This window comes from Passer domesticus, unplaced genomic scaffold (genome assembly GCF_036417665.1).
Source record: "Passer domesticus isolate bPasDom1 unplaced genomic scaffold, bPasDom1.hap1 HAP1_SCAFFOLD_37, whole genome shotgun sequence".
In the NCBI taxonomy this organism is placed as follows: Eukaryota; Metazoa; Chordata; class Aves; order Passeriformes; family Passeridae; genus Passer; species Passer domesticus.
Genome location: NW_026990149.1, coordinates 1,023,814 through 1,037,801, shown reverse-complemented (window position 1 = coordinate 1,037,801; position 13,988 = coordinate 1,023,814). Strand labels below are relative to the sequence as shown.

Sequence of the window (13,988 nt, the reverse complement as noted above, 5' to 3'; positions counted from 1 at the left end):
CAAAGGCAATAGCAAAAACCAAAAAAAAAAACCAAAACCACTGACAGAGTCAGAATATAACCTGACACCCTGTGGGTCAGGGTGCTGGCAGCAGTCCCATTGAATGGTGGCTGAAGCCCTCCTGCAGTGACAGGTGTGGCTCTGTTGGAGCAGGGATCCTGGAGAAGGGTGGAGTTTTCCTCTGAAGGTCCAGTGGTGGTATAGATGGGCCTGGTCTTCCTCTGGCAATCCAGTGGGAAAAGGTTGATCCTCTGGCAATCCAGTGGGAAAAGGCTGCTGCAATGTTCCAAACTCAGATTCTATCCAGGAAGAAATGCTTGGCTCCTCCCGCTGGGCAGAGCATCTCCCAGTGGCATGATGTTATTTTATCAGCCATGCAGTAGCACTCACTGGCCCATTAACAGGAGGTAATTAATAATTATTGACAGAAGCTATCTCCTGGATGAAGGATTGGTTGTGGAAGAGATAAACTGCCCAATGAACAGAAGATAAGTGCTCCACCTCTGACAGATGGCAAACAGAACACACACTTAGCTTGCAATCCAGGACATGTCCTCACTGGCTGCCCCCATTCTCCAGAGTCCATGGTGTCCAGGGAGGCTGCAGCTGCCGGTGCCGGGAACAAACGAGATGGGTCTTGGTTTCAGAAAGCTCCAGAATCCATTTCTTACCCCCAAAAGACAGGGCAAAGGCAGGTGCCCCCTCAAACACCTATGAAATGGTGAGACTTTAGAGATCGCTGATCAATGTCATTCATTTAACACAGTTTGGGCTGTTTTTAAGGGATAAAGATGAATCAGAAGAAAATCAAGGCCAAACCAAAAGGACAAGCAGCCAGGTGTGTTCCCAGCATGGATCACAGGGAATGTGGGTCACCAGGGCTGTGCCCAGCGTGGCTCCTGCAGTGGGGGATGGAGCTGGAGCAGCGCACGAAGCTCTTCCCGCACTCGGGGCACTCGCAGGGCTTCTCTCACCGGTGCCTCCGTTGGTGTTGGGTCAAGTTAGAGCTGCTGGAGAAGCTCTTCCCACACTGGGGACATTCGTAGGGCCTCTCTCCGCTGTGGATGCGCCGGTGCCTGACAAGGTGGCAGTTCTGCCTGAATCCCTTCCCGCAGTCGGGGCAGCAGAAGGGCCTCTCCTCCGTGTGACTCCAATAGTGCAGGAGGAGATGGGAGTGGGTCCGAAACCCCTTCCCACACTTGGAACACTCGTAGGGCCTCTCCCCAGAGTAGATCTTTTGGTGGACAATCAGGCTGGAATGCTGGCTGAAGCTTTTCCCACACTCCCCACACTCGTAGGGCCTCTCCCCGATGTGGATTCTCTAGTGGCAGAACAGACTGGAGCTCTGGCTGAATCTCTTCCCACACTCCCCACACCCGTAGGGCCGTTCCCCAGTGTGGGTCCTCTGGTGCTGGATCAGATTGGAGCTCTGCCTGAAGCTCTTCCCACATTCCTCACACTCGTGGGGCCTCTCCCCAGTGTGGATGCGCCGGTGCGTGACAAGATGGGAGTTCCGCCTGAAGCCCTGCCCGCAGTCGGGGCAGCGGAAGGGCCTCTCCTCTGTGTGCGTGCGCTGGTGCCTGAGGAGATCAGAGCTGGTCTGAAACCTCTTCCTGCACTGATCACACTCGTAGGGCCGTTCCCCAGTGTGGCTCCTCTGGTGCCTGATCAGGTTGGAGCTGTGCCTGAAGCTCTTCCCACACTCCTCGCACTTGTGGGGCTTCTCTCCATCAGGAACCTCCTCATGGACCACCAGCTCCGACCTCTGGCTCCATCTCCGGCCGCCTTCCCGGCCCAGGCTGGCTCTTTCCCCCTCAGATCCCCACCATCTGCGTTTGCAGCCCCTCCTCGTGTGGCATCTCCGGGGCTTTTCCTCCCCGTTGGGTTCCTGCACCGTGGAGCCGCTCAAAATGGCCTCTGCCACGAGGTTCTGCTGTGCTGGGCTGGGAGGTGGAGCAGGAGAGAGAGGCAAAGGGGCACTGACTTCCTCCTCACCTGACTCCATGTCCAGGGACATCTTCCTCTTCCTCACTACCTCACAAGAAGTGACAATGGGAAATCCTGGTTTGGGGAAAACAAGGGATGAGCATGTTGAGTTTGAAGGTCTTTCTGCCCAAGTCAATCTCTACAAGTCACCAGCGACCTAGGCTGCAGAAACACCTCCCAAACACCAAGATTCAGGGCTGAAAAACCCTCCCCAGGAGTTCCCCACCCCTGCTCCCTCCCCTCTGCTCTTTGGGAGTTCCCTCTGTCCCAGGTGCTGGGGTCATGCTTGCATTGGGGGTCCCCCTTCTCCTCAGTGCCCGCCCTCCCCAGCCTGCTGGCAGTCCCAGCAATCCTAAAAGCTGCCCCCTCTTCGCTCCCCATTCAGGGCTGCCGGGGCTTTTTGGGCTCCCTTCTCCCCTCATGCTCTCCTCTGGGCTGCAGGGGCTCCAAGGAGTCCCCCCTGCCCCTCTCCAGCCTCTGCAGGCTCCCGCCCATGGCGGCGCTCCCCCCTCTCTGGGCTCCCCACTTTGGGCTCCTGGGGGACACAGGGCTCTGCTCCTCCAGGCTGCCTCTGCCGCCAGCCGCCACCGCCACCCCCCGATGTCCCCCCGAGGGGCCTTTTCCGCTCAGCCTTGCACTTCTTCATTCTCCAAACATCCCCCCAAAAAAATCCCAGCCCAGGGACCCCCCGGGATATCTGGGCCGAGCTCCCCCTCCCCGCTCACCTGCGCCATGGGGGCGATGATCCCACAGGTGGGGGCTGCGAATGCACGGAGGGCTCGACCGCGTGCTTCCTGCTGCTCAGCCTTGATCCGCCTCTGTCCCTCCTCTTCCTCTTCCTGCCCCTTCTCCTATTCCATCCCCCGCCTCCTCCTAATCCTTCTCCTCCCTAACCACACCTCCTTCTCCTTCTGTGGCTGCTCTCTCTCCGCCTTCCCCTTCCTCTTCCATCTCCCCTCCCACCCTCCTCCTCCTCCTTCATCCCTCCCCTTCCCTCCCTCCTCCTCCTCCCGCAGCAGCAGCGACCCCCTCGCTGCCCCGTTCCCGGAGCCCTCGCAGCCCGCGGCAGGAGCGGGGCTGGAGCCGGCACAGCTCGGCACGGGCAGCGCGGGGCTCTCGGCTGCTCCCGGCCGCTGCGGAGAAGGGGGGAAGCCGGCCCGGGCAAAAGGAGAGGCAAACTGCGACAACTGGGGGCCCCACATCCAAACTGGGCCCTGCTGGGGAGCCTGCCTGGGCACTGCCAGCCCTTGGGGCTCCTCTCGGCACAGCCGGGAGGGGGGAACGCACAGAGGGCTGCGGGATCCCAGCGCTGGCAGCACTGCCAGGGACTGGGCTCTGCTGGCATCATACTGGGAGTGACTGGGACTGCACTGGGTTTGTTCTGGGATCATACTGGAATCATACTTGGACTGTACTGGGTTTGTACTGGGATCATTCTGGGATCATACTGGGAGTGAGCAGGAGCCTGCAGAGGCAATTGAGACCATGTTAGGGGCAAATGGGATCTACTGGGAGTGACTGGCATTATGCTGAGGGTGACTGGGAGCAGCTGGGAGCAACTGGGATCATGCCAGCAGCAACTGGGAGTGGTTGGCTGTGTGCTGGGAGGGATTGGAAACAACTGGGCTTATACTGGGATCAACTGGGATCATGCTGGGGGTGACTGGGATCATCCTGGCAGTGAGTGCCACTGCACTGAGGCTGACTGGGAGTGCTTGGCAGCAAATGGGATCATACTGGGGAATAATGGGAGGGACTGGGAACCTGCTGGAGGGACCTGGGATACACTGGGAGATACTGGGAGTGACTGGAACCAAAGGGAGGGTGAAAGAGAGCCACTGGAACCATGTGGAGCACAACTGGTTCATACTGGCAGGGACTGGGAGCACACTGGGCTCATCTCTGGATCATACTGGGAGGGACTGGACTAATACTGGGAGAATCTGAGAGCGACTGGGAACACACCCTGCACATCATCCCCCATACTGGGCCTGACTGGGAGCAACTGGGATTATACTGGGACCACACTGGGAGGGCTGGCATGTGACTGGGATCCAGCTGGAGCTTACTGGGATCATATTGGGGTTGAAAGGGTGCAACTGGGATCACACTTTGGCCTACTGGGAGCACCTGAGAGAAACTGGGATCATGCTGCAAGCAAACTGGAGGAACTGGGCAGGACTGGATGCATGCTGGAGGCAGCTGGGATATTCTGGGCATGACTGGGGAATCACACTGAGAGAACTGACACCTTCCTGGGGCCACTGGCGGCGCCTGGAAATGACTACAGACATGCTGGGACAAGGTGGGAAATGTTGGGGGGTTTTCTGGATTTTGGGGGTGTTTGTGTTTTGGGGGTTTTATTGGTGCTTTGCGGGGGGGGGGGTTGTTCTGGAGGTGTTTATTGAATTTTTTGGGGTTTTGTATTTTGGAAGGTTTTACTGAGATTTTCCTGGGTTTTTTGGGATTCTCAGAAATTCTGGGAGTTTTATTGGGATTTCTAGGAGATTTTGAGGCATTTCACTGGAATTGTGGGGGCTTTTAGTGGGATCCATTGGGGATTTGGTTTTTTCAGAATTTTCGTGGGATTTTTGGGGTTTTATGGGGTTTTTTGGGTGTTGCCATGATTTCTTCGGGTGTTGGGGAGGGATATTATGGGATTTTTATTATTTAGGGGACATTTTTTGGGGGGATTTGCGAGGTTTCATCTGGATTTTGGGGGTTCTTGAGATTTCAAAAGATTCTGTGGGGTTTTATTGGAAGGAGATTTTGATGCCTCTCAGCCCTTCCGGAAAACCCTGGGACAACCCCAAAGGTCCACTAAAAGGTCCAGACCCCCGAACTCCACTAAAAATCCCAAATTCCTCAAGAAATTACAATAGGATCCTCCAAAACCCCAGAGAATCCCACAAAATCCCAGTCAAACCCACCAAAACTCAAAAAAACTCCCCAAAATTTCACTGAAGCCACTCAAAAATCAATCCCCCCAACCCCAATAGAATCCCCCAAAATCCAAAACTCCCCAAATCTGGGCCAGAAAATGACTGTGCTGGTATCCCACACGGTGTCTGCAGTCCTTGAGGCAAAAGGGGGACATTGGCTCTCCCCACAGAGGTTTCTGAAGTACCAAGCTATACTAGTGGAACAAGATGGTGTTGAAATTGTGGTAACTCACATTGTAAATTCAGCTTCCTTCCTCAGTGGGAGTATGGGAGAAGCAGTGATCCATGACTGTCTGGAGACCACTGGAGCCACTTTCTCCAGCTGCCCGGATCTGAAGGACACCCCACTTGAAGATGCTGAGACTGGTTCACTGATGGAAGCAGCTATGTCATCAGTGGAAAAAGGCACCCTGGATATGCGGTTACCACAAGCAGAGAGGTAATAGAGTCTGGACCTTCACCAGCAAACACCTCTGCACAGAAGGCTGAAATAATCACCTTAACTCGAGCCTTAGAGCTGGCAAAAGGAAAAGAGGTTAACATCTACACGGACTCAAGGTACACGTTTGGGGTGGTTCATGCACGTGGAGCCATTTGGAGAGAGAGAGGACTGTTGAATTCACAAGGGAAGAATATTAAACATGCACAAGAGATACTGAGACTACTAGGTGCAGTACAACTACCTGAGAAGGCAGCCATCATGCACATTAAGGCACAGCAAAAAGTGAGCTCTGAATTGGAAGAAGGGAACATGCTGGTGGACAGAGAGGCAAAAGACGCAGCCAGAGGTGAGGTATTTGAGGAGACAGTGGAGGCAACATTGATCCCAGATGGAAACATTTCTATTGAAGGTAAGCCAGTGTACAATAAAAAGGATAAGAAACTTTTTAAGGCAAAAAAAGCAAATTATAATCAAGAAGGACAGGCTGTAACAGAGGAAGGGAAACTTGTAGCGCCTTCCTATTTGCTGTGGTCATCAGTGCAAAAAGAACATGAAAAAACACTCTGGGGAGTAGATGCCCTGTACAACCATTTGAAAGGAAAAATTATGGCCAGGAAACTCCAGGGCACAGTAATACAGGTAACTCGTCAGTGTAGTCTTTGCCTCTGAACTAATCCTAAAAACATCCCAAAGCCTAAAGTTGGACAAATTGGGAAAGGCTGCGGACCTGGGCAACAGTGGCAAATCGATTTCACAGAATTACCCAGGAAGGGGGGATATCATTACCTCTTGGTATTGCCTGATACCTTTTCAGGTTGGCCAGAAGCTTTCCCTACTAGGACAGCTGAAGCACGAGAGGTAAGCAAAGCACTGTTGCAAGAAATAATCCCGAGGTTTGGGGTTCCAGCCACCATATCCTCAGACAGAGAGCCGCATTTTGTTTCCAAAATTGTGCAAGAAATTAGCCACCAGCTGGGGATAGACTGTGAGCTGCATACCCCATATCATCCTCAATCGAGTGGCCAAGTGGAAAAGATGAATCATTTGATTAAGCAACAAATTGTGAGATTGGGAGAAGAGGCAAACCTACCTTGGCCCCAGGCTCTTCCATTAGCATTATTGCCAATTTGGACAAAACCAAGGACAAGGGAAAAATTGAGCCCCTTTGAAATATTATATGGGAGACCATATGCAGTTCAAGAAGGAGCCACACCTACACAAATAGGGGAGGAAACCCTACCCGAGTATATGATAGCCCTGAATAAACAACTGAGAGGAACTGCAAAATATGTGGCTGGAGCTCAAAACAGAGATTTGGATGGACCAGTACATGATGTACAACCTGGGGATTATGGGTATGTTAAGTCTTTGGCAGAAAAGACCCTGGAACTGCAGTGGGAAGGACCATTCCAGGTGCTCCTCACTACCTTTACTGCAATCAAGATCAAAGAACAGCAGGCCTGCATCCATCACTCCCGAGTGAAGAAAGCCCCTGAGGAAGTCTGGAAACTGATGCCAGGTGACAAAGAACTGAAGCTGAAGCTCACCTGGAACCGTGAATATATGGACTTAGAGAAATCATGGACATGATGGAGAAAGTGGTAACTATTATAGCCATTGCCATGGTTGTAACAGGAGCCAGTGCCATACCGCGCAGGTACAACGTAACTGGGATGTACCGGTGCCAAGGGAGGGCCTGTGATCCCCACTCTCATAGGGCCCTAAGTGAGATCCTGAAAGTCACAAATGCACGTTTGTGGGAAGGGAGAAATGTTTGGGGATGTAGCTATGCATTTGTGCAAGGTGGGTTGCATGAGGCTTACCATCCACCCATGAAACTCATTCAGATTAGCTCTGAATGCTGTGACAAATGTTTGAGTAAGTGCCCTAAAAATAGAAGGGTGTGCAATAAGAGAGTATGATCTTGACTTTAGCATCATTCAAGTGTGCACTGAATATCAGAAGAACAAGATCAGAACTACCCCACTAACACAAAAGAAAGCTGTTCCTACCCAAAGGCCAATTATTCCAGAAGCAGAAGTGCAGCCTGTAGTTCCTGTGATTACTAGAATTGGGCCGTATGCTATGAAGAAAACAAGAACTCAGAGACTGCTGGTTAATCCAGAATGGTCTCTGAAGCGAGTAGAAATGGGAATACAGGTAAATGCTTTGGACATTCAACTAGAGTGTGCCCCATTTCTCAGAAATCCTTTCATGGACTGGACCACTTGGCTTCAAGAATGAATGCCCCCTAACTTTAGGAGTGAAAGAGATCTCACTGGGCTGCTAGGGACTGGACTGGGAGTGCTAAACACCATAGATTCAGAAGTGTTGATGAATAAATTAACCACAGTGGGGAGTGACTTAGTTAAATTACAGCAACCTTTACAATCCTCCCTGCTAGCACTAGGTGACAACCACTGGAAGTTCTCCAAAGTATTGCCAGAAAGGAAGAACACTGAAGAACAGGACGATGAGGTAATAATTAGTGCATTAGGCACAGCCAGTGAAAACGTCTCACTAGCTCTTGGGTGTACTCAAGCACAACTGTGGATGCAGTCAGTGGCTGCTGCATCATCAGGGAGGGCAGAGGGGAATATTCTCTGCTGAACTCCACAAAATTGTTTGGGATAGTGCTTCCGATATGGAAAGGGATCTTGGTGGACTTTGGCCAACTTCACTTATAACCCTGCGACTAGTAAAGTAACAGCCTTTGTTTTAACAATACGTAATGCATCAGTGAGCTTAAGTCACCCAATAGTTCCCCTGGGACTAAACCATGAAGGGACTGTGTTGTATCCTTCTGAACATAGAACATGGGCACGAGAAATTAGAGGAGAGTGGCAGACCATCAACCTAGAGCCCTGTTTTATGAGGAACCAACTGGGGTACATATGTGAGGGGACATTAGAAAGTGATCAAGACACACGTTTGGACACAGACCAAAGGATTTGCCACTTTGAAACGCATTCAGGCAATCAGACAATGTTGCTTGTATATATAGGACAAGGTTGTATCTGTCTCAGCACAGCATGTCCCACCGTAATGATATGAAGAGATAAGGGGTCTGGAATCAAGACACGACTCGACACGAGGTATGCATCTTGTTCGATTTATTGGAAATTGATAGGCTCTTATATAGTGAAATAAATGGGCAGGAGATCTTTCTCCTTTTTAATGACTTTATTAAGAAGAATCAGCTCAGGTGGGAAGAAATCGACGGGTTGCGCCCTCGCCGCCGCTGCTCCCAGGCGTGGCACGAAGCAGGAGGATGATGCAGTTTTGTCCGCTGGTCTGCAGACAGAACTGGGGACTCTGTCCTCACGGGAGAGTCGTTGAGTCCTTGGTTTGTTGGTTTAGAAACCCGGGGGGGTCTCTTTAATCAGTTTCTTTTCAGGTTAGGGTGAGAAATAAAAAGATTCAAGCAGGTACGGGACAATGCTCCCATCCTTAGACGTCACTTTAAGTCACTTATTGGCTCGTGATTTTAGGGGTTTTTCTTATAAAAACTGTAAAACTGTAACAATCCAGGGTGCACTGCGTTTCTTATTTGCATGTTGTTTCTGGTGTCACTGCCCATCTCTTTACCCTGGAGGGTTTCCCTTGGTATCTTCTTGGCATGCAGCCAGCATCAGGGAAACAATCAGTTAATCACCTGCCATTAACAGGTATTTGAAAAGCTTTCCTTCGGCAGCGAAACTAAAGGAGGCTGACTCGGTCTGGCTTGGTTTTTTTGTTTTTTTTTGTTTTTTTTTTTTTTTTTTAACTCTGAAACTTTAAAAAAAATACAACTTTCTATTCATAACAGTTCCCCCCTATTTTTCTTTGATCAAGCTTAAGCTTGCATCAACTTATAATTTTTGGCTCATTAACATAGAATTTCCTATATTTTTTGTATTGATTATACATTTTCTCAGTACTTGGGTGATCATATTTACTAAGCTTCATTACCTTTTTTTGGTTTTTTCAGGTTAATTCTTTTAGAGATCCTTAGGTTATTCTGTACAGCAGATGTCACTATTTTTGTTAAACATGGAAATAAGAACAGACTAACAAGTGTACCCACAGTGAAGGTTATAGTTTTCCAACTTTTTTTGAAAATCCATAGATTATCCCACCAACTGGAATCAAGTGTAGGAGTCTTTTGATTTCGCAAATATGCTAGTTCTTTTATTTCGTTTAAAGTGTTTCTAATGACTGCTACAATTAATTTGATTTGATAAACTACTGTTTTGGTTTGGTTGGGTTGGTCATTAATATGATTAAGAGCCAATGCGGTCTGATTAGATATTACTTCCAATTCTGATTGTAGTTTCAAAATTTTGTTTAACATATATTGTTCCTTCAGTTTTGTTTTTCTCAAATCCTCATATATAGGAACTCTTAAACTTGATCCAGATTCTTTGTGTATTATAAAGACAGTTTGTTTTATAATTTTAATGATGCCACTACTAGACCAGCCTCTTGGCAATTCAGTGGATGTTGTGGTACCATTGACCCAAAACAGGTGTTTAGGGGTTTCCTGAAAGATATTAATTTTTGTCGTGCCCTCCCAATATTTAGAAATACTTTTTCCTTTTACCAGATTTACCAGGTTTGCTTCAGTAGCATTACGTTCAAAGCACCACCAGGTTTCTCCTACAGGGTGCTCTCCCAGGAGTGGCTGCCTAAAGGTGGCAGTGTTCCGGGTCATCCAATATATTTTCTTATTCTCTTGATAAAAGATCAATTGGGAGAGGTTAACACAATTGTTGTGGACTCTCAGCAAGGAGCTTACTTCTTTCTCATAGAAAGGTTGGTAGTACTCATTGCACGGCTCTCCTGGGCTCTCCAGAGCACCACCAGCAATCAGAGCCAGCACTACTACCCTTCCCAAGAGTCCGGTATGGGTCATCCTGCACAGCCTGCCCACCTGGCCTTGCCTCTTGAGGATTTTACTGAGAAGAAGTCTCCAAGTTCTTTAGAGTCTCTTGCTCCTCTGGTTAAACCTCTCTTGATCTGTCCCTGCTAATTTGGTCCCTCCTAGGGGAGCACTCTGGAGAAGATTAACCTGGGGTCTTTGGTACCAAGTTGGGCCGACTTAACCAGAATTACTTATTAACAATTTTTAACTTTTACAAATTTCTTAAAACACTTCAAGACATGTTATGATTCTAAACTTTTTTCTTATGCAGTTCATCAGTCTTTTTGAATGTCAATTTTAAGTCATTTGGTCCTTTTATAATAGTATACTCAGCTGAATTAACTCCTGATGCAGTTGAATCCTGTCCCGAGTTAGAGTGTGAGGGTGGTGTGGAATCTGGTCCAATACCAGAAGGAGACACTGACGAATCTTGTCCAATGCCCGGGGGTGAAAGTGGTGTGGAATCTGGTCCAATACCACACACTGAAGAATCTTGTCCAATGTTCGGGGGTGGGACTGGTCCTTTAATTCTCGTAATGTGAGTCCAACCTTTTTCTCTGGTTCGCACGGCCGAATTAGCGATGAGGAGTACCTGAAAGGGGCCTTCAAATTTCTCCTTCCAGGTAGTCTCCTGTGCTATAGGGTGTTAACAAGAATGGCAATCCGAAAATCATTTTATAAGGTGAAATCCTTATATCAGACCGGGGTCTTGTTTTGATGCGCAAGAGCGCTAGGGGTAAACACTTTAGCCAATTCATTTTTGAGAATTTTGTTCATTTGTTCCACCCTCCCAGAACTCTGGGGGTGCCACAGAGTATGCAATCTCCACTTTATTCTTGAAGCTTCAATTATAATTTGGAATGTTTGGGCCACAAAATTTGGACCTCAGTCTGAGTCTAAGGTATTCACTATTTCATTCTGGTTCACGTTTTTGGCAAGTTAAACACTTTTTTATAATTGTTTTTGCTAGACCATATACACTTATGCACAGGTTATTTCTTAGGAAATAATCACATAGTCCTTGGACTCCCCAGTGGGTTAATTTCTGTAGTTCTGTTAGCACTATCCCAGCAAGTGCTTTGTTTAGCAACACTCATCCGTCAGATATTAACCACTCCCCCATATCCCTTGATGTAACTTTAAATTTCACAAAATATGAGTTCTTTTTTTCTTTTTCCCTACTCGGGTGTGGTTTCTGCTTAAAAAAACTTTTTACCAGATCTTCTGGTCTTAAAGCTGCTTCCTTTGCTATCTTGATCAGCTAGCAAAGGTTTCACAACTTTAGGCTAAACAGTCTTGGGGGGGGGTCCAGTTGCTCCACAGTAATAGCAGCAGCTTTCACTCAAAGGGACTCGAGGCCTCTCCATGCCTCCTGTTCCTGACAGTACTGCCGTATTCTTGCCTGCTCCTGGTGGTGGCCCCCCCCACTCCTTTGTGGCTTTGTACTGTAGGAAAGAGTTGTTTGCTCCCACACTTTCTCTGGCTATAGCAAGCATGATCTTGGCTTTGGCTATTGCTTTTTCTTCTTCCCTCCTTAAATACACTTTCAATGCTTCCCTCAATAACTCATTAATATCTTTTTCTTGCCAATCCTCAATCTTTTCCAATTTTCTTCGTATATCAGGCCAAGATTTAGTAACAAAATGGACTTTTAGTAGCATTTCACCTTCGCTGGTGTCCAGGTCTGTTTTGGAGTACAATTGAAAGTTCCGCCTCAGGCGATTAAGCCAAGTGGCAGGAGTTTCATCTTTCTCTTGTATACTCTCAAATGCCAGTTTTGTATTGGTTCCTTTGGGAATTGATTCTCTTATCCCTCGAATTATCAAGGACCTGTACTCCATCATGGCCTTCCTCCCTTCCTCCTGGTTAGGATTCCAATTCGGATCTACTAGTGGCAATTTTTCTTCTCCTGATGGCACTTGGGGCCCTGGACGGTTATCTTTTTCCCAAACTCTTATGCTTGCGGCCCTAATCATTCGGGACTCTTCTGGGGAAAATAATATATTTAGAATGGAATTCATCTCTCCCCAAGTGTAGAAATTTGGACCTAAAAACTGATCCACTTGGTTAGCAATGCCCACGGGGTCTTCAACTAAATTCCCTAACTCCTTCTTGAATCCTCTCACCTCAGAAGCAGTTAGAGGAGCATTTACAAAACCAACACCTCCTGCTACTCCTCCCATAGGAACTTCTCTAAGGGGAAAAAGTCTCTCTGCCTTGGAGGTCCTGGATCGGGTACTACAGTATGGCCCATCTTCAGACACAAGATTGTTCACTTGAGGGGTAATAGCATTAACTTGGACCTGCTGTAAGTCAACGGCTATACCTGGTGATAAGGGGTTATTAGATAAGGAGGTATTTATGTCACAGTTAGGAGGAGGTGGAGGGACTGCCGTAGGAGGGGGAGAAGAGCTTGGGTGCATGTTAGGTGGAGCTGGAGAAGGGGTGGAGCATGCAGCAGGTGTAGTAGGTATTAGTGGTGGTGCAGAAGCAGCTGAAGGAGTCGAAGGGGGTGGTGAGGGAATGGCCCCCATGGCAGCCGGGAGAAGAACTGGATCTGCTATTTGAGGTGCTCGAAGGAGAGGGTTATAAGGTGGAGGGGCATCAGGAGGCAAGTAGTCTAGGGGGTCCCACCTTTTACCAATTTCCTTAATTCTAGCATCTCCTCTTTCATTCCCTTCTTTCTTGCTCTGCACTTTACAAATTTGCACTCCTTTTTTCTCTATAGCATTCAACCAACAAGCTATATACAATAGTTCCTCAGCATCAGTATTTTCTCTAGCCGTCAGGTAATTACACAGCTGTTGACACATCCACTTGTCTTTCGTCCCACACCATGGCCATCCTCCTTGCACTTCTAATTCTGGCCACACTTCTGAACAGTAATGAATCATCTTAACTTTTTCTAATCCTTCTGTACTTTCTATAAAGTCCCATCTCTCTAATAGTTCACCTAGGGGACTGTGGGGAGGTATATTCTTTAATCTTTGGCCACTTTTCTTACTACCGCACCCTCCCATTATTTTCTGCCAAATCACAAGATGTCTTTTTCTCTAAAGGAAATATATCTTATTTAAGAAGTCTCGACCTCCTGCCAAAACTCCAATTTCACTGACCCTTTTCGTCAGGACTTTGTTAAGACCTTGGCTTTCTTGCCAAGACTCAACAAACAACCAAAATACAAAAAAACATCCTCGAGGTCTTGACCTCTGAGGTTCGCCTGACCTCCTTCGTCAGGACTTAGAGAGACCTTGGCCTTCCCTTGCCAAGGCTCAAACAGTCAAACCTCGAAACCCTGGCTTCTGAGGCGCCCTTTGTCTGGGCCAAACTGCCTGATACCCTAACTTCTTTCGTTAGGACCTGTATCAGGGCCTTTGGGGTGCGTGCCACTCACACAGCTATTTCCTCCGCACGCCCGGAGGGGGGTCCTGTGGGGTGCGTGCCACTCACACAGCTATTTCCTCCACACGCCCGGAGGGGGGTCCTCTTTACCCCTCTGGAGGCGCCTCAATCACCAGTTCCACTCGCTTCCCCCTGTTCCCGGCCGGCCCCCTCGCGGGGGTGCGGAACCGCGGTACTGAGGGGTCCTCACTCGCTTCGAGGGGCTGAGCTGCCGGCCCTCGTCTCACGCACACACACTCGCTCGCCTCCCTCTCCCGCCGCCGGATATTCTCACCTATCCGACGCTGCTCCGTGTCACTGTCCCAAGCTGATC

At 48.7% G+C, this 13,988-nt stretch overlaps 1 pseudogene; it reads right to left on the bottom strand.

Moving 5' to 3' along the window:
* Nucleotides 1–922: 922 nt before the first annotated feature.
* The window catches only part of LOC135292513 (zinc finger protein 883-like), a 91,229-nt pseudogene continuing 78,163 nt past the window's right edge, over nt 923–13,988 (bottom strand).